This window comes from Heptranchias perlo, chromosome 15, assembly GCF_035084215.1.
Source record: "Heptranchias perlo isolate sHepPer1 chromosome 15, sHepPer1.hap1, whole genome shotgun sequence".
NCBI classification, from domain to species: domain Eukaryota; kingdom Metazoa; phylum Chordata; class Chondrichthyes; order Hexanchiformes; family Hexanchidae; genus Heptranchias; species Heptranchias perlo.
In genome coordinates, this window is record NC_090339.1 from 52,234,176 (window position 1) to 52,258,111 (window position 23,936).

The 23,936-nt window shown below is 44.4% G+C and overlaps 1 pseudogene; it reads left to right on the plus strand.

Annotated features, from left to right (window-relative positions):
* Window positions 1-18,464, plus strand: part of LOC137332814 (G-protein coupled receptor 83-like) — a 35,287-nt pseudogene extending 16,823 nt beyond the window's left edge.
* Window positions 18,465-23,936: the final 5,472 nt, after the last annotated feature.

Sequence of the window (23,936 nt, forward strand, 5' to 3'; positions counted from 1 at the left end):
CACGATGGGCCAAATGTGCTGTATATTCTATGGTTCACACTCCTGATCGTATTGTAGTAACCTCTGCTGGGAAGCAAATGTGTGTGGATTCAGAATTAGGCTTGGCTGAGAGGTCTTCCAAACAGTCAAATAACTTGTCAACACTTTTTAACGTTGAGGCTCAAACACGAGGAATGGCCGCTTGGGCAAGATATTTATTGACAGCTTTGTTCTTGGAGGCTTCTTAGGCTGTGTTAAATACCGCAAGCTGTTGGCCGGTTCCTTAGTTCAACACCATTCCTGAGATCAACTAACTTACCATAAAGCTGAGGTAGAATTTGGGTCCCAGGCTTTGCACCATAACAGGTGGAGCTTGTTACCACACAGAGTTATTAGGCAGCTGTATTGTTGCCTAAAATTAACTCATCACTGATAATATTACTGTTACATCACAGGTTGGTTTTGTCAACAGCTCCTGGGTGTTTGGGAAGGCCATGTGCCACGTCAGCAAGTTTGTGCAGTACTGCTCTCTGCATGTCTCCAACTTGACACTGACAGCTATAGCACTGGACAGGCTCCAGGTAAGACCACATTCAAACACTAAATAATAGAAACTCCCCTCTCAAAGGTGCTGGCTCATCACACAAAGGGTAGTGGAAATCTGGAACTCCCTCTCCCAAAAAGCTGTTGAGGATAGGGGTCAGTTGAAAATTTCAAAACTGAGATTGATATATTTTTGTTAGGCAAGGGTATTAAGGGTTACGGAACCAAAGTGGATAGGTGGAGTTAAGATACAGATCAGCCATGATCTAATTGAATGGTGAAACAGGCTCAAGGGGCTCAATGGGCTACTCTTGTCCTATGTTCCTGGAGTACAGTTGCAGCCAGCATCCTTACAGTAACTTGCCTAAGTGGCCATTTTCATATGTGAGTCTAGCACTGGCAGGCTACTCAAGTGCTGCGAGCATCACAGTCAAGCTCAGATGTTTCCTCACAGAACAGGCATTTTCTAGCACAAGTCATTAGACAGTGGTCAGAAGTGAGAACTCTGCTGATTTTTGCCTCTCTGTAGGTCAGAGGTGCCACACAAGTTACAACTAGTGCTGCCCAGCTGAAAAAATATTAGACTTGCACTGTACTACAGACAGGACAAAAACCGACACTGGTATAAGTATCACACACATGTTACAGGGTAACTATGCAGCAATACACAGAGGACATATTAGGGAGATTATCCATTCAGTTTGCCTGGAGAACATATATTCACTGGACATTTATTCACTACATGTCAGCCTTCGCTCAGTTGTACACTTGTCTCTGAGTCAGAAGATTGTGGGTTCAAGTCCCACTCCAGAGACTTGAGCACATAATCCAGGCTGACACTTCAGTGCCGTTCAAGGGAGCATTGCACTGTTGGAGGTGCCGCAGTGTTGTTACAATAGTCAGCCCTTTGGTAAAATTCCCGTTTCCAAGGAATTTTTGAAAATTCTGGTTGGTGTCTTTGCTACTTCATCACTAATAGCTCTCAGTATTCTGGAGTGATAAGGTTTGAGGCTAGTGACTTGGCACTTTTAAGCTCCCAGTAACCTTTTTAATGATATTTCCTTTTTTATATTTATATCTATTATTTGCTGTTCCACATCCATCTCTAGCACTTCTATCCCTGCAAAGACAGAGGTAAAATATTTCTCAAGTATTTCTTCTATTATTACCAACTTTAAATTGCCTTCTTCATTTCTTAGTGCTCCACCCCTTCTTTGACCATCCTTTTGTTTTTGTAGCGCTTATAAAAGTTTTTGTCTTTTTAATGCTTTATCCTAATGTCCCATTTTACATCACTTATATGCTTTTCACATTTCTCCTGGGTTTCTTCAGTATTACCAGCCTTATTTTTATCCTCAGACTTTACTTTTGACCTAATCTCCTTATTCATCCATGAAATTCTGGCCTCTGACGTGACCCCTTCTGATCAAAGTACTTTTGGTATGTATCCTACTCATCTCAAACTTCAATAGTTTCCCATTGCCATTTAGTTGTTTTTTTTCTGCCAACTTTTCTATCCAACTAATCTGCACCATTTGTGTGTTAGGCAGTAGCAATTTAAAGACTGCAGAACAGCACATGTTTAACCCATTATTATTGCACATTACAGAATTATTGACAGTTGCTATAGCACAAAATTGAAGCATTAACCTTGCTAAACTCAATAATGTTGGCATAATTGATCTTGAAATCCACTTGCAACACTTACAGGGCTGTTGCTATGTGTAGCAATGCATTCCCAGCCTTCATTTGAAACCAACGTTACAGCATAGGCTCAGCCTGCTTTGCTTAATTGAGAGATGATCAGAATTACAACTTAAGAGCATTTGGGTATTGGATTCAGTGCACTACTTGCACTGTAATTGGCTGAGGCAGACCAACAAAGATAGGAAAGATCAGCCCTTGATGTAAAATGACACACAAGGTGTGCGGTTAGATCCTGCCAATATGCAATGTATCGGGTCTCGTGTATCAGACACAGTTATCTGGGATTGAGTTCGGAGGCTGAGGATGCTGCGACAAAGCCTGTGCCATTGCCTCATTGAAGACTTCCAGGCATGATCAAAAATCTATACAGCACTTTCAGGAAGCCTGAAATAAAACATGGATCTCTATTTCTGTGCCATAGGGTCCTTCCAAGCAATTGCTCATGATATATGCCATCAATTAACCCATCTTTTTTCCATGTCCCTTGATACTCATACCTAACAAAAATCGATTAATCTCAGACTTGGAAATTTCAAATGATCCAGCATCCACAGCCATTTGGGGGAGAGCGTTCCAGATATCCTCCACACTTTGTGTAAAAAGGTGCTTCCTAATTTCACTCTTAAATGGCCTAGCTCTGATTTTAATATTATGCCCCCTGGTTCTGGATTCCCTCACCAAAGGAAATAGTTTCTCTGTATCTACCCTATCGAATCTCATTATCATTTTAAACACCCAGATTAGATCACCTCTCAACATTCTAAACTCAGGGGAATGAAAACCAAGTTTATGTAACCTGACCTCATAATTTAACCCTTTAAGCCCTGATATCATTCTGGTGAATCTGAGCTGCACTTCTTCTAAAACCAATATATCAGCATTTCCTCACTTTTGAATTCCAACCCCATTGAGATAAAGACCAACATTCCATTAGCCTTTTTAATTACTTTTTGTACCTGTGCACTAGCTTTTTTTTTTATTCGTTCATGGGATGTGGGCATCGCTGGCGAGGCCGGCATTTATTGCCCATCCCTAATTGCCCTTGAGAAGGTGGTGGTGAGCCGCCTTCTTGAACCGCTGCAGTCCGTGTGGTGACGGTTCTCCCACTGTGCTGTTAGGAAGGGAGTTCCAGGATTTTGACCCAGCGATGATGAAGGAACAGCAATATATTTCCAAGTCGGGATGGTGTGTGACTTGGAGGGGAATGTGCAGGTGGTGTTGTTCCCATGTGCCTGCTGCTCTTGTTCTTCTAGGTGGTAGAGGTCGTGGGTTTGGGAGGTGCTGTCAAAGAAGCCTTAGCGAGTTGCTGCAGTGCATCCTGTGGATGGTACACACTGCAGCTACAGTGCGCCGGTGGTGAAGGGAGTGAATGTTTAGGGTGGTGGATGGGGTGCCAATCAAGCGGGCTGCTTTATCTTGGATGGTGTCGAGCTTCTTGAGTCTTGTTGGAGCTGCACTCATCCAAGCAAGTGGAGAGAATTCCATCACACTCCTGACTTGTGCCTTGTAGATGGTGGAAAGGCTTTGGGGAGTCAGGAGGTGAGTCACTCGCCGCAGAATACCCAGCCTCTGACCTGCTCTTGTAGCCACAGTATTTATCTGGCTGGTCCAGTTAAGTTTCTGGTCAATGGTGACCCCCAGGATGTTGATGGTGGGGGATTCAGCGATGGTAATGCCATTGAATGTCAAGGGGAGGTGGTTAGACTCTCTCTTGTTGGAGATGGTCATTGCCCGGCACTTATCTGGCACGAATGTTACTTGCCACTTCTGAGCCCAAGCCTGGATGTTGTCCAGGTCTTGCTGCATGCGGGCTCGGACTGCTTCATTATTTGAAGGGTTGCGAATGGAACTGAACACTGTGCAATCATCAGCGAACATCCCCATTTGTGACCTTATGATGGAGGGAAGGTTATTGATGAAGCAGCTGAAGATGGTTGGGCCTAGGACACTACCCTGAGTAACTCCTGCAGCAATGTCCTGGGGCTGAGATGATTGGCCTCCAACAACCACTACCATCTTCCTTTGTGCTAGGTATGACTCCAGCCACTGGTGAGTTTTCCCCCGATTCCCATTGACTTCAATTTTACTAGGGCTCCTTGGTGCCACACTCGGTCAAATGCTGCCTTGATGTCAAGGGCAGTCACTCTCACCTCACCTCTGGAATTCAGCTCTTTTGTCCATGATTGGATCAAGGCTGTAATGAGGTCTGGAGCCGAGTGGTCCTGGTGGAACCCAAACTGAGCGTCGGTGAGCAGGTTATTGGTGAGTAAGTGCCGCTTGATGGCACTGTTGACGACACCTTCCATCACTTTGCTGATGATTGAGAGTAGACTGATAGGGCGGTAAAATTGGCCGGATTGGATTTGTCCTGCTCTTTGTGGACAGGACATACCTGGGCAATTTTCCACATTGTCGGGTAGATGCCAGTGTTGTAGCTGTCCTGGAACAGCTTGGCTAGAGGGGCAGCTAGTTCTGGAGCACAAGTCTTCAGCACTGCAGCTGGGATGTTGTCGGGGCCCAAAGCCTTTGCTGTATCCAGTGCACTCAGCCATTTCTTGATATCACGTGGAGTGAATCGAATTGGCTGAAGACTGGCTTCTGTGATGGTGGGGATTTCGGGAGGAGGCCGAGATGGATCATCCACTCGGCACTTCTGGCTGAAGATGGTAGCAAACGCTTCAGCCTTGTCTTTTGCACTCACATGCTGGACTCCGCCATCATTGAGGATGAGGATGTTTGCAGAGCCTCCTCCTCCCGTTAGTTGTTTAATTGTCCACCACCATTCACGACTGGATGTGGCAGGACTGCAGAGCTTTGATCTGATCCATTGGTTGTGGAATCGCTTAGCTCTGTCTATAGCATGTTGCTTCCGCTGTTTAGCGTGCATGTAGTCCTGAGTTGTAGCTTCACCAGGTTGGCACCTCATTTTTAGGTACGCCTGGCGCAGCTCCTGGCATGCTCTTCTACACTCCTCATTGAACCAGGGTTGATCCACTGGCTTGTTGGTAATGGTCGAGTAAGGAATATGCCGGGCCATGAGGTTACAGATTGTGCTGGAATACAATTCTGCTGCTGCTGATGGCCCACAGTGCCTCATGGATGCCCAGTTTTGAGCTGCTAGATCTGTTTTGATTCTATCCCATTTAGCACGGTAGTAGTGCCACACAACACGTTGGATGGTGTCCTCAGTGCAAATATGGGACATCGTCTCCACGAGGACTGTGCGGTGGTCACTCCTACCAATACTGTCATGGACAGATGCATTTGCGGCAGGTAGATTGGTGAGGACGAGGTCAAGTTGGTTTTTCCCTCGTGTTGGTTCGCTCACCACCTGTCGCAGGCCCAGTCCAGCAGCTATGTCCTTCAGGATTCTGCCAGCTCGGTCAGTAGTGGTGCTACCAGAGCCACTCTTGGTGATGGACATTGAAGTCCCCCACCCAGAGTACATTTTGTGCCCTTGCTAGCCTCAGTGCTTCCTCCAACTGGTGCTCAACATGGAGGAGGACTGATTCATCAGCTGTGGGAGGTAATCAGCAGGAGGTTTCCTTGCCCATGTTTGACCTGATGCCATGAGATTTCATGGGGTCCAGAGTCAATGTTGAGTACTCCCAGGGTCACTCCCTCCTGACTGTATATCACTGTACCGCCACCTCTGGTGGGTCTGTCCTGCCGGTGGGACAGGACATAACCAGGGATGGTGATGGAAGAGTCTGGGACATTGGCTGAAAGGTATGATTCTGTGAGTATGGTTATGTCAGGCTGTTGCTTGACTCGTCTGTGGGAATTTTGGCACAAGTCCCCAGATGTTAGTGAGGAGGACTTTGCAGGGTCAACTGGGCTTGGTTTGCCGTTGTCGTGTCCGGTGCCTAGTGGTCCATCTGGTTTTATTCTTATTATGACTTTTCGTAGTGAGATTTTACAACTGTGTGGCTTGCTAGGCCATTTCAGAATCAACCACATTGCTGTGGGTCTGGAGTCACATTTAGGCCAGACCGGGTAAGGACGGCAGGTTTCCTTCCCTAAAGGGCATTAGTGAACCAGATGGGTTTTTACGACAATCCGGTAGTTTCATTACTGATACTAGTATCTTAATTCCAGATTTTTATTTAATTGAGTTTAATTAATTGAATTTAAATTCGCCAGCTGCCGTGGCAGGATTTGAACTCATGACTCTGGATTTTTAGTCCAGGCCTCTGGATTACTAGTCCAGTAACATAACCACTATGCTACCGTACCCTAGTGATTAGGGTATAGTGATTTATGTACATGGACACCTAAATCCCTTTGCTCCGCCAGAGCTCCTAGTCTCTCACCATTAAGAAAATATTCCGATTTGTCTTTCTCAGATCCAAAGTAGATGACCTCACACTTCCCTACATTGAAGTCCATCTGCCATAGTTTTGCCCTTTCACTTAGTCTGTCTATGTCCCTTTGCAAGTTCCTGCTCCCGTCCCCAAAACTTACAGGAGCTTCTAACTTAGTGTTATCTGCAAACTTGCTTATACAACTCCCTATTCCTTCATCTAAGTCATTAATATATATGGTGAAAACCTGAGGACCCAGTGCAGATCCCTGGTGAACACCACTTGTCATATCCTGCCAATCAGAGAACAAATTTTTTATCCTTACTTTCTGTCTCCTCCCTCCCAACCAATTACCAACCCATGTCACAAGGTTACCTTCAATTCTGTTCAATCTCATATTTTGCTAATGTCCTCTTGTGCGTAACTTTATCAAATGCCTTCTGGAAGTCCATATAGACAACATCCATAGACACTCCCCTATCCACCATGCTAATGACCTCCTCAAAAATTCGACAAGATTAGTCAGACATGACCTACCCTTCACAAATCCACGCTGATACTCTTTGATCAGCTGATACTTGTCCAAGTATTCAGGCACTCTGGGGGGAATTTTAACCCCTAAAAACAGATGGGTTGGGGGGCTGGTGGGTATTTAAAATATTTGATTTTTGGAGCGCGACTGCAACCCGGCTCCAACGCGCCCACTCCCGAGTTAAACAGAGGCGCATTTGGATGCGTGCAAGTAACCTACTTGCCGCAGTCAGGACTTTAATTAATTCAGGCGGGCGGGTATTTATAGCATCAATTAATGTCCTTGTGAGACGTTAAGTAGATCTTTTTAAATTGAATTTGAATTAAATTTAAATTTAACCCCTCCAGCATGGGTTTCCCGGGGCTCGTAAATCTCACCAGTGAAAAGGGGGCGATAAGGGCCGGATCATGAGGTAAGTGCCTTTATTGCACTTGCTTGTGGGCCAGGAGGAGCAGGAGTGTTTCCTCCAGGCCCAACAAACTCACCTGCCACGATCGGACCCTGCGATCGGCTGACCCCCTCCCTATGGCTGAGATACCCACCCCCCACCGATGTCCCAATCACATCCTGCGCCCCCCCCCCCACCCAACTCCCAAAGATCCCGATCTCTCCCTGACCTCCCCCATACAAACACCAAGAACTCTGATCTCTCCCCGGTTGCTTTCCCACTCAAAACGCAGCCAACCTGTCAGTCTGGCTGGCTGCCGGGCACGAAACCCGGAAGTAAAAATTTTATCATTCAATTGAATTGTGATCGCAAATTCCGACCCGCCAACATCAACGCCCCCGCTCACTCCCCGGCTCTGTCCAGGCCTCTGTCTCTGATGATAGATTCTAGTAACTTCCCCACAACTGATGTTAAACTGACAGGTCTGTAATCTGGTTTCTCCCTTCTTAAATGATGGCAATTTTCCAATCCAAAGACACAATTACTGAATCTAGAGAGTTATGGAAAATTAGGGCTAATGCATCTGCAATTTCCTCACCTATTTCTTTTAATACCCTGGAGTGGAAACAATCAGATTCTGGAGATTTGTCTATCTTAAATTCTATTATTTTCTCTATTACCATTTTTTTTTACTAATATTAAATCCACTAACTTCCTTCCCTTGACTTAATTTTAGGTTCCCTTGTACTGCTAGCATTTTGTCCTGTTCTTCCATTGTGAAAACAGATACAAAGTACTCACCTGCATGTATTTAATGAGCTCCTCACTGCTCAAAGCATGGCCATCTCATGAGTGTTCCTTCAATTGATTTGCTTTCAGAAAAAAAATTAGGCTAATTTATCCCAGAAATATTTTGCACCATTAAAGAAAGCTGTGCAGTAGCACCTTGTATAATTCAGTGTTCACATGGTTCCTTGTTACTGGAACTTTATTCCCTGAAATTTGTTTCTTAGAACTTTATTTTCACGTTTTGTTTCTTTAAATTTAATTTCTACTTTCTTGGGATATACATTTCACCTGTTAATATATAATTTTATTAACGTGCACTTGTGGTAGAACATGTTTTGTAAAACTCATCTTTTGTAAAACTGAAGTTCACAGTGTATTGAGTGATTAGGATGGACGTGATTTGATAGTTTATATCTCTTGACTGCTGTTTTCTTGTTTTTTCTTTGTAATATTATATATTGTATAATATATTACAGTGAGACTAATTACCATTGTACTGAAATCCCTTTTCATAGAATTATAGAATCTTACAGCACAGAAGGAAGGCCATTCAGCCCACCGTGCCTGTGCCGGCTCTTTGAAAGAGCTATCCAATTAGTCCCACTCCCCTGGTCTTTCCCCATAGCCCTGCAAATTTTTCCTGGTTGGTTACGATTGGTATAAATGATCCCGAAGATGAAGAATTGAGGTCAAGTAAGGCGACAATGAGGAACCAATGAATGTAGATCCAAAAGAACAGTCAGACTCTATTTGAACTCTCCAGAACCGGTCGAAGAATAGGAGACATCCAGCACACCTGAAGGACTGTGTGGTGACCTAAATGATTAAAAAGTTAGACTGCCTAACATAATATGACATCATGACTGGAGTATAATTCACAAGTTGGTATGGTTGGTAGTTATGGTTTGTAATTTTTTGAAAGAAAGGAGGGATGTAGAGTTTAATACTTTGTTATGTAAACTACCTATGTGTCTAGCAGATGGAGCCAAGACCTGGAGAAAATGTTCTAGCTTATTTAGTCAGCTTCTTATTGGAATGGAGTAAGATCATGGTTGCCGAATAATGATTGCAATTAACATTGATGTGATGGAGTGATTTCTCTTCAAACCCACTTCCACACACATAACACGCACCAGAAATCAAACCAAAACACTGTGGTAGACTTACCAAAACACACCATGCACCCCAGCTGACCCACCAAATCACATCAACAACTCAGCAAATTACGCAAGTAAATTTACCAAAATACATCTTATACTGTGATTATATTTTATAATAAAGCTGTATAAAAATTAAACATTCAAAATGCCTGCCTGAGTAACAACTGCAACAATTACATACTTGAGAGATAAAGCATTGAGCATGTGGTGTATTTATGGATTTTCATCCTGCTGTGGACAGAGAAATGATTGCTGCCGGCAGTGATTGCAAAGTACAGTAACATGTGTTATTCTTCAACTCTGTCATCTCTCACCTTGGCAAACCTCAGCAAAAAATTAGAGCAAGTGTCTGTTAAAAGGCATGAATTGACAATGTGCGGCTAACACCCTGCTGTGCTGGGAACTAGTCATAATATTGATTCTGCTTTTTGTTGAATGACAGGTCATTATGAACCCTTTGAAACCAAGGTTGTCTTTCCCTAAAGGAATCCTCAGCATTTCAGTCATATGGATAATGGCTTCTTGCTTCTCCCTTCCCCACGCAATCTACCAGAAACTGTTCTGATTTAACTACAGGTAAGCACTGGTTGTTAACCCCAACACAAAGGGCGAACAGAAGCCTGTGATCCAGTGATACGGCAGCAATGGTTTACCATATTAACAATTAGTTTAGTGCACCGCAGTGCTAAGAACATAAGAACATAGAAATAGGAGCAGGAGTAGGCCATATGGCCCCTCGAGCCTGCTCCTCCATTCAATCAGATCATGGTCGATCTTCGACCTCAACTCCACTTTCCAGCCCGATCCCCATATCCCTTGATTCCCCTAGAATCCAAGAATCTATCCATCTCAGCCTTGAATATATTCAACGACCAGGCATCCACAGCCCTCTGGGGTAGAGAATTCCAAAGGTTCACAACCCTCTGCGTGAAGAAATTCCTCCTCATCTCAGTCTTGAATGGCCAACGCTGTATCCTGCAATTATGCCCCCTAGTTCTAGACTCTCTTGCCAGGAGAAACAATCTTTCAGCATCTACCCTGTCAAGGCCCCTCATAATCTTACATGTTTCAATAAGATCACCTCTCATTCTTTTAAACTCCAGAGAGTATAGGCCCATTCTTCTCAACCTCTCTTCATAGGACAACCCTCTCATCCCAGTGCTCCCAGGTCATGGTCAAGTCAACGGGGTCCATAATGAGGGTGGGGGGGCCTCCTCTTGGGTCAGCTCACTCCTGTTCTGCATTGTTTTGTCCTGCAAGCAGGGAAATGGTGGTGAGATGTTAGAACTTTGGCGAACAATTAAGTGAGTGACAGCCAAGTGTCCATCCTGCATCACAGCTTATATGTGAGTAAATGAACATGCATCATTCAGGGTACTTGTATGGTAAGCTTGGTTTGTGAGATCACTTTTCCAAATGGTCGTACAACAACAGTTCCAGATTGAAGTGGCCGGAACAAAATATGGGCGTACACCTGAAGCTTTGAAACAGCTGTTTTCTGTGGGCGTAGCTTGCAACCTCAGTCAGGGTATAACAGGGTGAGAGGAAATTGTTTGGGGCCTGCATACTTTGCCAGCCTGCTTGATGTGGTGCAATGTTGGCTAACCTTATCTTGACAGGTCACCTAAGACTATTGACCTTATTTTCCTTGTAAGCTCTCATCCCTTATGGATGTTTGTCGTTGTATTCACTTTGGTAACCACCTCTACTAGGCAGACTTGACATCTGTTCTGGGGGGAGGGTGCTCTGGGATATCGAAGAGGGTAACCCTTCTTGCTGCATTTCTTCTATCAACATCTCTAAAGCTCCAGCTGAACATTAAGGTGTCAGGCTCTTTGTCCAAACATACTCCTTTCTCTGACAGCACTAAAGAAGTGAGCCCTTGATTTCTGGATATACACAGTAGGTGGGTGACGCTTCCTGCTGGTAGTTGCAGTCGGAAAGTAGGCCCTACAATGTACATTAATTACATCATTAATTGTTTGTAAAGCAACAATTTAAAGGACACATGCAAATTTTATCACAATTTACTTGATCGGCATGTTGTGTTATAAGCGCCTTGGGATGTTTTACTACATTAAAGGCGCTGTATAAATGCAAGTTGTTGTTGTTGTTGTTGTTGTTGTTGTGTTCATTTCATGCAATTAAAGCTGGCATAAAAGCACCAGGGGAGCTGGCAGAGTTTATGGGGTGATCAGAACAGGAGAGAGAATTAGTCAAATAGATATCTTGTAATAGAACATAAGAGAATGAATATAGAAACAAATCTATTTGAGCTAGACACTTTGGAAGTGGAGGTGCAGGAACCAGAGGAGCTGATAGCTCAGTAGATGTAATGGCATAGGAGGCAGACCTTTAGGACTCATTACTACCCAATGCGGTGTAAGTACAATGTACATGCTAGCTACCTGGACTTTAATGGGGAATATTATATGCAGACACTGTACTGCACCACGGACAGAATCTATGACATTTGACTTGGAACCAAAAAAGGAAAAAGAAAGACTTGCATTTATACAGCGCCTTTCATGAGCTCAGGACATCCCAAAGCACTTTACAACCTATTCATAACTAATGTTGACATGATCTCTGATTCAAGTAATGCATTCCAGGGTTTCACAACCCTCTGTGTGAAAAAGTTTCTCCTAATCCTAATCTCTTAATTTAACTTTATATCTGTGTGCGCTCATTCTAGACCACCCAAACTCTGAAAACAGCCTGTTTCTATCTACATTGACCCATTCCTTCATAAATTTAAACGCCTCTATCAAATCACCGCTTAATCTGCTCTGCTTTAATGAAAACAACCCCAATTTTTCAAGTCTCTTTTCATATTTATATTTCCCCCTAACAGGCAGCATCCTAATGAATCTGTGCTGTGGCCTCTTTATTGCCTCAACTGCCTTCCTACAGTATGGAGCTCAAAACTGAACACCGTACTCCAACTGTGGTCTTCCTAAGTTGAGACTCTTTCCAGGAGCCCTGTGCTGTGTCAGAACAGCATGGCGCCACTCCGACTTTCTGGGCCTCTGTTGGGGCAGGCATGTTGATGCGCCCACCCAGGATTTGAGATGGAGTCTATGAGCAACTCATGGGCATCGGTTTTGCTCTGATGCACTTGAAGAATCTCAGGACCAGGGATCCCAAATTTATTTTTGGAGGAAAAGTGGTGTAATGAACCAGAATTTGGGGTAGAAGTCAGATACGCCAGAATTGCACCCATTCTAAATTACATGCTAAAATTTAGTAGAACTGGCTGGTGGCAGAAGATGCGTCTGTTCCCCAGAAGTGTGTGCAAATGACAAGATTATGATGGCCAAAGCTGCTGCCCCAGAATTTCCATAATTTACACCAGAATTGCACCTGATTTAGGGTAAGATTGTGAAAAAGGTTGTGTCCATCCATCCCATATAAATGAGGTGCCCTCCCACTGACTCCACAAACTCCGAAGAGGTTTCCACTGGATGGCACCGTTGGGCACAATGCTGGAATAACCAGCGGGATTGTGACCGAGGAATTTTGGGGCCAGAGAACTTAGAAAAACGATGGAAAAATTTCTCAACAAATATCTATCTAAAGGACCTTACTGACTGCCATGCAAGATGCCCCAACAGCCAGGCTTCATGGTGTTACATGAGGGGAGCCCGGGAATACTGAGACTAGTTCTAGCATCCCAACTGCTAATTTGGCTGAGATCAGCTAACTCAACAAAGATCGCGGCCCAAACCTGGGGCCTTTCTAATCCGTTTGGCTCCGATCCATATTGGGTATTGTATTTACCAACTTAGCCACCAGGGTGCAGAATTTACTTTAAAAAAATAACTTGCTAAAAGTTTCTGAGCTATGATCACAAGCATTGAAATCCATACTCTGTTGATATATCTATGCCCTCTTCATCTAAATTCTAGTTTTACTCCCAAGTGTCTGTGCTTGATTGCAAATGCTGGAATTTAACTAAGGCTGCAACATTGTCACTGCTACCTTTCCCTCATTTGCTCCTTTGAGTAGGATTCAAAGCCACTTTGTCACATAAGGACAGACAGCAAAGGGCAAGGTACTTGAGAAAGCAATTGATTTGGATTTAATAAAGTCTGAGTCAGTTGTTTTTTTCATGTGCTATTGCGTTGATCATCGCAGCAGAGTATCTGTTAAATCTTCCCTTTGTGAGCTATGAAACTGTGGTCAGCAAAATTTGCCCCAAAGCTCTCAACTTGCAAGTTGTTTCTGGATTTCATGGTGGGGTTTTGAATAGCCTGGGTATCAAATTGGAAGAGAGATAAAAATAAAAGAAAACGGAGGATAAAAAAAAATTATCTTTATTGGCACTCAACACTTTGCTGAGAATGGAGTTCGAGATGGACAGCAAATGAAATATTGAGGGTGAATTCCATTCATCTCGTTTTTCCGGGGATTCCAAAGCACTTCCGCCGAAGTTCAAGCGGCCGAGCGGGAGAATCCCTGAGGAAATTCACCCCTATTATCTCCCATAGTAAAAATAATTTCAAGTCAAAAGCCTCATCTACTCACTGGCAGAAGAGGGAGTTATGGATAAGAATCACAATTATTGCTTTATCTAATATTTTCAGCCTGAATATTTATAGGATAACAAACATGCCCACAGCGTGTTACAAACCAATAATACATCGAGGGGTTGACATACTTTATATAAGGGATAATGCACAGTCTTCAATGTGTTACAAGGCTCTGACACACTGAAGGGTTGAGATGGTTTATATTATGGGATTACTTACAGTCTATAGTGTATTAGGCTGAGGCACATCTCATCCTGTCATTTTCAAAAATAAGACAACAGGCCAGGATTAACTGGTGGAAATGTGAAAATGGAAGAGTATTCTGGAATTTTGTTTGATTACCATTGATAATCTGGGAATACTTATGCAGAACTTTCCATCTAGAAATAAATGGGTGATGAGTTTTTAATAGGTTATATTGTACATAATCTGTAGGGTAGACTACATGATCTGTGCAAAGAAGTTTGATGGAAAGAACGGCCCTTTCTCACGACATGCTTCCCTCTGTTCTAGTGTCCCTCAACAACCATTTTGTCCATCATTTTCTTTAAGAAAGTACGTGAAACCCTCTTTATTGGTTTACAAATACAAACGATAGGGTGTAATCACATTCAACTTCACAATGGCATGATTTGTACAAGGAATCATCATGGCGAAATGGCACTCGAAGATGGCGCATACTTGATACTTCATTATAACAGTCAAAGATCTTGAAGCTGCCTCCCAAACAATTTACTATAATGAAGGGCAGGGGTTGGATGCAGTTTCATTGTGGCTAAAAATATCACAATCTGTGTAGCAGCAAAAAAGTGATTCTTAAGTTTGCATTCACGGAGGTACCTTCTTTCAGATAGGATATTGGGCCAGAAATTGCTCACATGGGCGTGGCAACATTCACAGTAGCTACTGTGAATAAAATGTATAAATTCACTTATTGCAGATCCGTGGCATAGACTTGCGTGATTTTGAAGCTTTGAAAAATATCGCAACATCAGCCCAGCCTCTGAACAGCGTGGGGTGATTTGCAGGGGAAATGTCTGTGGGAATGGAAGTCACGCCCACAGGCAGGCAAGTAGAAATCATTCATATAAAGTAAACTTCTATTTGTCAGTGTAAATAAAAATTTAACATATCTTATAAAAACCCAAGCAAATGATTTAATTTAATAGAACAGATAGAAGCTAAAAGTAAAAATGTTTTTATAATTTTTAATGTTTAAAATTTTTTTTAATGATCAAAATTATTAAAATAAGAGCAATATGACGACATTCCACATTTTTAAAATTTAATTTTTTGTTTTTTCGCAGTCACTAGGAGTCATCGCGTTTTTAAAAAGTAGTGTAGAGCTGGTATTTTTCAGCATATCTTTTGGTGGCATAAGTATTTTCGTTCCAGCTGGGCAGGTGGGTAAGTTTACCTTTTTTAATGATTTCAGTGACTGAAGCGTAACATGCCCCTTTAATTCGCAGCTGTCAAACCGCCCAGCGAACCAATGGGAGCATGTTCATGATTTCCAGGTTTTAGTGAACTTGCTTCCTGGATTCGACGGCGGAGAGAGAGGACGCCATTATGGAACGGCGTCCGGAGGTGAGCAATTTCTAGCCCATAAAATCGAGGTCCTGTCTCCTCTCTCAGGTGGACGTAAAAGATCCCATGGCACTATTCGAAGAAGAGCATGGGAGTTGTCCAAAATTTATTCCCCAACCAACACCATCAAAAACAGATTATCTGGTCATTTATCTCATTGCTGTTTGTTGTGTGCAAATTGGCTGCTATGTTTCCCTACATTACAACAGTGACTACACTTCAAAAGTAGTTCTTTGGCTGTGAAGCACTTGGAGACGTCTTGAGGATGTGAAAGCTGCTATAGAAATGCAAGTTCTTTCCTTCTTTCTTTCTATACTTTAAAATGAACATATAAGTTGGCTGCCGGCCTGGTACAGTGGTAGTCTGTGGGTGCGTCAATCGACTCTCAATGAGAAACCCACAAAGACTGCCAAAAGGACGGAGTTTCACTGATCCATCACAGACTCATGACCTTAAATGGGGAACATTCTTAGTCATGTGAGCAGAATCGTTTAATACCTTGCTGTACCTCTGACATAGCACAAAAGAAGAAAAAATGCTTCAATAATCTTCAAAGCAGCAATAAAAATTGAAATAGGTTAGGAATTCTAAAGGACTTTATTTCAAACTGTGTGTGTTCTCAGTTTTTGAAGGTTTTGTGTTTTTTGACTTTCTGTAATCAACATTTTAAAAATTTCATTACCATGTCCTTTGAAGCAGAAGCTTTGATCAAGTCTCTTTATCTTTAGGGAACAATTTTTAAATTCAAGCATTGATAAATGCAGACGGGAGCATTTCTTGTGTAAATCATGGAAAACAGAATTATGGTTGCCTAGCGACAATTGTGAACCGTGATATATTGTGCACTAAACCATGATTTAAAAAATAACAATATTTATTTTTTGTGGTCTATTAGCTTATGACTTCTTTAATTGAATGTCATGGTAGGGCAACATTTTTATTGAATGTGTAATAAAGAATCAGAAAAGGAGCAGTTAACAAGACTGAGCAGTGAGCCATGGAGAGGTAGTTAAATGGTCAGGAGCTGGATCAGAACAAATCGAGAGAGCAGCTGATTTTTTTTTTTGGTTATGCCTCTGTGAAGCACTTGGAAAAGTTTTTCTACATTAAAGGCGCTATATGAATGCACATTGGTATAGTCGTTGATTGATCTTGTGGAGAGATGAGTCTGATGAGAACTGGGGGTGGTGGGGAATAAACTATAGTGTTGGATTGGGGCTGCGAGGCGGGGGGGGGAGGGGAATAGAAGAGGCAGTAAGAAGGCGCAAACTAATCCACGGGTTCCTTGCACCTGGCTTTAGAAGTGAGGATAGAGCAGGTAGGGTAGGAGGTGAAAGGAAGTAATTTGTGGTGGAGAAAAGGACCATGGAATTGTCCTTATCCTCCAGGATGATCCTAAAATAATGGGAGTATTTGGCTGTGGAAAGGGAGAGGCAATATTGCTTGAGCTGGTCATCAGACTTGGCAGTGGACAATGATTATAATCATGTACCATTTGCATTCAACCTGTACCTCCTGGTTTGAAGACATGGAGGCAGTTATTGTAATGGAGTAATACGTGAGCTGGGAGACCATGAGGGAAGGTGATGTATCAATGTGAAGGTGCCTGACACATTGCTCCTCAGTGACGTTAAGATGGTAGAAGTGCTCCCTAAAGACCCGCTCCTCCTCCCTCTTCTCCCAGCTGCTTCTGCTCTCCTGTCTTCTTGGCTGCTTACCCTCCAGCCTCAAAGGCATACCTACCAGACCACCCACGACTGCAATAAAACTGTTTTGAAAGCAGACAAAAGCAGTTCGGTACCAGCAGTAAGTTGTTAGCAGCTGTAGCAGGGAGAAAATATGCAAAAATGCCCAGAAGTTAACCAGCCTAAAAGGACAAACAGCAACTAACCTGTATGGAGTAGATGAATCCTTTAAATAGCACTGCTGAAGGGTACTTCCTGCTTGTTAGCGCCACGGGTTGCTGAGCGAGTATATCATGCGATGGTGCAGACCAATTTTACAAAAGGGTCCTACAACAATGTAGCACCATTATTTAATATTATAATGAGCGTTTTTAATAATTCCGGCATGTTTCCTGGATGCCTATGGATGAACCCAATCCAATATGGCTGGCGGCGCACTTCCAATGAGGAATGAGCGCAAGCATGTGCCCGCCATTTGGACTCTTAGGTGCCCATTTTATGCCTGTAAAACAGGTGCAGAGCGATCGAATTTCTAGGCCCTCGAGTCAGCACCATATGGTGGGTGGTGGGGGGGGGTGGAAACTGAAAACAAGAAGATGACAGGGAACTCATAGCTGGGTAGCCATAACTCACCACTATGTGGAGCCATTCCGAAAATGTTCAACATTGGTGTAGTGGGATGGCATAGGTTCGCAGCCTGTGTATCCCTGGTTTCCCAGAACCCTTGGAGATGTTCTGGAAGTACCTGGACTTGGCCATTTTTGTGCTTCTCTATGTCCTATCACTGCTAATCATCACCTTTGCTTATTCCAAAGTGGCGAAGAAACTGTGGCTGCAAAAGGCCATTGGTGGCGTCACCTCGGAGCAGTACGTCACCCACAGGAAGAATAAGAAAAAGACGATCAAAATGCTGGTGCTGGTGGTGGTGGTGTTCGCCATCTGTTGGTTTCCGCTGAACTGCTATGTGGTGCTCATCTCCAGCCTGGCCATAAGGGCCAATGATGCTATTTACTTCACTTTCCACTGGCTCGCCACCTGCGACAATCCTTTCATCTATTGCTGGCTCGACGAAGGCTTTCGGTCTGAACTCAAGTCCCTCCTGAGCATGTGCAAGCCAGCGCAAATGTCCCAAGACCATATTCCCCCCACAATCATATTGCCGTATCGGGAAGCCTGGATGAAGCACCCCAGCTCACAGCAGGGGTCGCAAAGTGCCAGGTCAATAACCAACGTGCAGACTTCCAACACTGACCTATAAAGACAAGGGAGCCATGTGCTGTGAGTAAAATACATTCCACACTGTTCATGTGGCTTTCCAGGACGCTATTTATGTTATTTATTTACCCAGAAAATGTTGAGTAGGAAGACTTTTACTTGTGCAAAGGGGGCACTTCTGCTCTATGCCCCCCTGCAAAAGCATGATTGAGATTGGGAGCTTATACTGTGAGAGCCCCAACATGTTCGGCATTTTCATGCCAATCCTGTCCTTTCTCAATGTCTTCAAACTCGCATTTAGCCCACCGCCACCCCAGTTCAGATTAGCTAACTCAGCAAAGATTGGGATCGATCCTCATACTTTCCGAGTCTCAGTACCGTTTTATGAGATGGATTTGCCCACTGGACCATTGAGGAAGCGGTTGCCTTTTAAGACTTAAGCAAAATCAATATCAGGCAATTTTGGTGTACTTATATCATCAAGCATGCTACGCATCTGCCCCTCCATAAACAAGATAAAGGCCATAAAATTCCATTTATACCATTATCTTTGGGGACTCAACCGGTCTCCCACCAGAGTTTCCAGGCCAAGGAATTTTGAAAGGTATTTAGTACGAGTGTGGAAACCGAGATATATATGCCTGCACCTGCACGTGCATAAGTGTACACATATACGTGTACACACATACACACAAGGTGACCCGAGGGTCACACACAGAAAAAGGTAGAATTTTCAGGCATCAGTAATACATTTTCACAATTCAATCTCTTTAAAATCAATTTCCCAACACTTTCCACGTTAATATTTGAATGGAGTACCAATGTATTTAAATTGTCTTATTTGCCAAAGTGCATATATTCAGTGAGCTGCACAGCTCCCAACAACAGCAGGATCATAAGAGTCAGCCAGCATCACTGTATGAGTTATGTTCAACTGGTAAATTGGGTTCAACATTCCCACCTTGCACATGTTGATTTCTAACAATGTTAATGAATGAGAGCTGTAACTCTATGAGCTGAATATGGATTATGCAGCCTGAGCATATACTGTGTACCTAGTTTCACAGGATGCATCAGTACCATTCAATCACCTGTATTGATTTCTAGCAGCTTCTGCTCAAAAGTTTTCCTTCAAAAGTTTGAAAGAAAAGCTAGAGGACAAATTTCAAAATCTTTATGCACATAAAATTTACATTGAGTGTTTATTTTAAAAATCGAGATTCTGTGAGTGTGCGTGCGTACATGTGTGTGAGAGAAAAATTATGGACTACAGATTACACATCTACTGTGGCTTTTGTTTTATGTTATATAAACTTCAGAAAGTACATTAAGGCTCAGTGAAGGAGAGAGTCCTCAGTGTAATTTAACTCATTTTTCAGAAAAGTTGAATTATGAAGCAGACAGCCTCTAATTACCTTACACGATTATCACCTGTGTTATGTTGACAGTTAGAAAATGTAAACATTCTAATTGCTAATAGCTGCCAGACTTAAACAGAGATAGGCACACAGAGGAGTCGATTTTAACTTTTGGATGGCCGACCGATCGAGCATGCTCATAGTGCACCAGTTACAGGGACGAAGAGGCCAGAGCCATTTTGCGGCCCAGACTCCAGCTCCCCCTGGCCCCACGGGAATAGTGTAAAACTTACCTCTCCAGGGCCTCTTCGGCTCTATCGCCATTGAAACTGGTTGGAGAGTGCACGGCACAGGCTCCAACCAATTCTAACCTCAAACGGCAGTCAGGGCCCTATGTATGTCATAGGACCCCTATTTGCATATTAAAATGCACCTGCCACCTGTGAAAGTGGCAGTGGGGCAATCGTTGATGTTAACGGGATGGGATAGTTGGGGTTGTGTGGGGGGGGGGCGGGGGGAAGGACCAGCAGCGGGCGGGACAGGAGGATCATTCATGCTTCAAAAAACTTACCTTTTCCATTTTTTGAATGGCCTCCAGTGGTCCCTTTAAGGCCCACAGTTTAGGCTACCCAACATACAGCTCCACTGCACCGGGTTTGTGCAGTGCGCATACCACTCAACGGAAGCCCAAAAATTGCATCAGGGTCCTATGTCCGTCATATCACCTGTCGGTTTGTCGTCTGGGTCACCCATATGAAGGACCCACCAAAATGGCAGTGGTCTGGACATCAGTGGAGAGGATAAAAATCAGCCCCATTTCGTTTTCTCTCACTCCCTTTATTTCAACCTATGCCACATTAACTTGCCCCATGGAAGATGAATGGGCTATCTCCTCCCAGGTCTCTAGTTATGCCATGTTGAACTGACCACTAGAAGACATTGGGCTCCATTTTAGCACCCGCTATCGGGTGCGTTCCTGGCGGAGGGGCTCCCAAAATCGGGAAATCCCGGAGCGGGTCGGGAGCCCGGCTCCAACCCGCCCACTTCCGGGTTCCCCACAGACGCACTGACGTGCGCGCGCAGCCCCCGCATGTGGGACTCCCGCAGGCAATTAAAGCCAGCGGGGTGCCACTTATCAATATTTATCTAGCTATTTCAGGTCATTAACAGACCTGATTAAGGGAATATGTCAGGAGGGGTGGGATTTTAGAAACAACTGGGACTGTTTCCCGTACTGGGGGAAACACTCCCAGTTGAAATGGACGTGTTGCAGCTATCAGCCTGTGGCAGCTGCAAAGGTCCATTTGACAGGTGGGCGGGGGGAGACCCTCACTCATTGCAGGAGGCCACTCTGTCACTTGGGACAAAGTTTGGCCTCCACCACCCTCCTCCTGACAATCAAATTCGCCAACTTGCACACTTACCCCGGGGTCCAGAGACATGTACCTACCTTGCGGACCACCTCAGATGTACATCTTCCGGATGGGGGCCGCCGTAGCTGCAGTCATGACCTCCTCAGAGGGCGAACAGCATCACCAGCCTCGCCGGCCAAGCCGACCACCTCTGACACGTGGAGCCCCACAACACAGTGCTGTGACACATCCACCTGCACAGCAGGAGGGAGGGCAACTGCAGAGAGAGATGCGTCGCAGGGGGCACTACCCTCGCCACAGGGTCCACAGACTGAGGCTCAGCCTTCTGGACCTCTCTGAGGAGCAGTGACACGGAGGCTCAGAGTCACGCGACATGTAGTCGTGGACATCTGCAGCCTCCTTCAGCCGAGCTGCTCCTGGCTGGCCCGAGCACCATCTTCTTACCTGTCGCTGTCAAAGTCACCACTGCCCTCAACAACTTCTCCTCCGCATCCTTCCAGGGTGCCACCGGGGACATCGCCGACGTCTCTCAGTCGTCTGCACAAAAGAGCCCTGCAAATGCACCTACACCCACTTTGCAGTGACACAATGGGTGGCATCAGGTGTGGGTCTTCATTGTGATCCTCAGGAAAGGGCATTATTGCACAAACCAGACAAGATTCACAAAGACATGGCAGTAGTGGTGCCAATATAATATGTAATGTGAGTTGGTCAGAAATCAATAACAATAAAAGCCATGACAAACCCTCAAACACCCTTCATGCTCACGACACGTTTGCCTTACGCTGCCTACTGCACATATGTGACGCATGCCCTGTGGCTGCAGCACAGGTAGTGGCAGGTTGAGTGCGGCTGACCGTGAAAGAGATGCATGAGAGGGTGAGTATGAGATAGAGCCATGAGTCTGTATGAGGATTGGGTTGAGTGGTAGTGGCGGGATGAGTACTGGCGAGGTGAGTAAGTGCAGGTAAGATGAGGATGAGGTTTGAGTGGGTGTGAGGGGTGATGTGACAGAGTAGTGTTGGCAGTGCAGAAGGAGATGTGGGATGGGGGCGGTGATGTGGCAGATGGAGTGTAGGGGAATGAGTAAGTATACTCACTTTGGCTGACCTACTTAGGTCATTGCAGCGCCTCCTGCACTGTATGCAGGTGGGCGATATGTTGGTGGTGCAGGTGACCTCTGCCACCTTGAGCCAAGCCTTCTTGATGGCAGAGGCAGACCGCTTCCTCCCACCCGCCGGGGGGATGATCTCTGTCCTCCCCCTCCTCCTCACCCCATCATTAAACCTGGGAGCAGCCTTCCCCCTAGGCTGCTCCATGCTGTAATTTTTCCTATTTGTTGCAGCATCAGTCAGTGGAGGACTGCCCCTTTAAATAGAGCTCCTCCAGCTGACAGACCTTACTGCGCATGCGCAGTCCGCCCGACGCGCAGCTCAGCAGCGGGGAACCCGGAAGACCAGGTAAGTGGATCCAATCAGCCTGCGATTGCATGCAGGGCAGACTGATTTCACCGGGCGCGTTACCCACGTGCCCAATCTACCGCCCGCCGCGAACCTGCCACCCTGGTAACATCGGGTCCAATGTCTCTTTGTAGTCTTATGCTCCCATCTACACTACTGACTATGCCACCAATCTTTGTGTCATCGGCAAACTTTGATATGCTTGTGATTGTCTGTGAACCAGAAGAGTAGGGGCAAGGGATTCAGTTGGGCTGGGGAATCAACAATTGTTGACATTGGACTAGTTGTATCTGAACCTACGACTGCTGTAGATTTAAAACAATATGGATTAAATCAAGCTCTGGTTACTCACTCATGTTCTGAATGTGGATCTGTGAACATCAGCAATTCAAATCTAACTATAACATAGCCGGGGGTTAGCTTTGCATTCCAGGGTGATCCTGGAGTAACGAGCAGTTTTTGGCAGAGGAGAGTAGGGCCTGATAGTGCTTGATGTGGTCCAGCTAGATCTGGCAATGAATGATTAAACCAGTTGTCCGCCATAAATGTTCAAATCTGCATCCCTTGGACTTTAGGGAGCGAAGAAGTGGGCTGTACCAGGGGGAACTACCTGGTGGGTGAGAGTAAGTATTTCAGTGGGGACAGGGACATCAAAGCTGGAAGTGAGGGTGTGATTGAACAGATCGGTAGCTGCAGAAGTATAATGGCGAATGAAGGGCCAAAGGCTAGACGGTGTGTCGTTGTAAGTGTCAGCAAGCAGTGGTTGTAACCATAGCAACCCCTTCACTATTATTGAACATTCTGTATCATCTACAGTACAAAATATATCTGCTGTACAACTTACCCACAAAATAATTATGCTGTCAACAACAAACAAGTGGCAGCTCAATAAAATAGAACAAAACAAACTTCACTACCAAGTCATATGCTGCTAACGAGCACACAGTTATATTCCTTCACTACATCCTCTTCAGTGAGCTGAACTAACACAAGTGGTTCAATGAGGATTGCCCCTAGGCATTCTGCAGTGATTATTGCTCAGGCAAGAGGAAAACATCATAACAGGTACGTTTATTCTAAACTTTTAACATAATCATACATGTGATATTAGCCAAATATTGATTATATGAAGAAGAAAAACAACAACAACTTGCATTTATATAGCACCTTTAAAGTAGTAAAATGTCCCAAGGTGCTTCACAGGAGCGATTATCAAACAAAATTTGACACCGGGCCACATAAGGAGATATTAGGACAGGTGACCAAAAGTTTGGTCAAAGAGCATCTTAAAGGAGGGGAGAGAGGTAGAGAGGCAGAGAGGTTT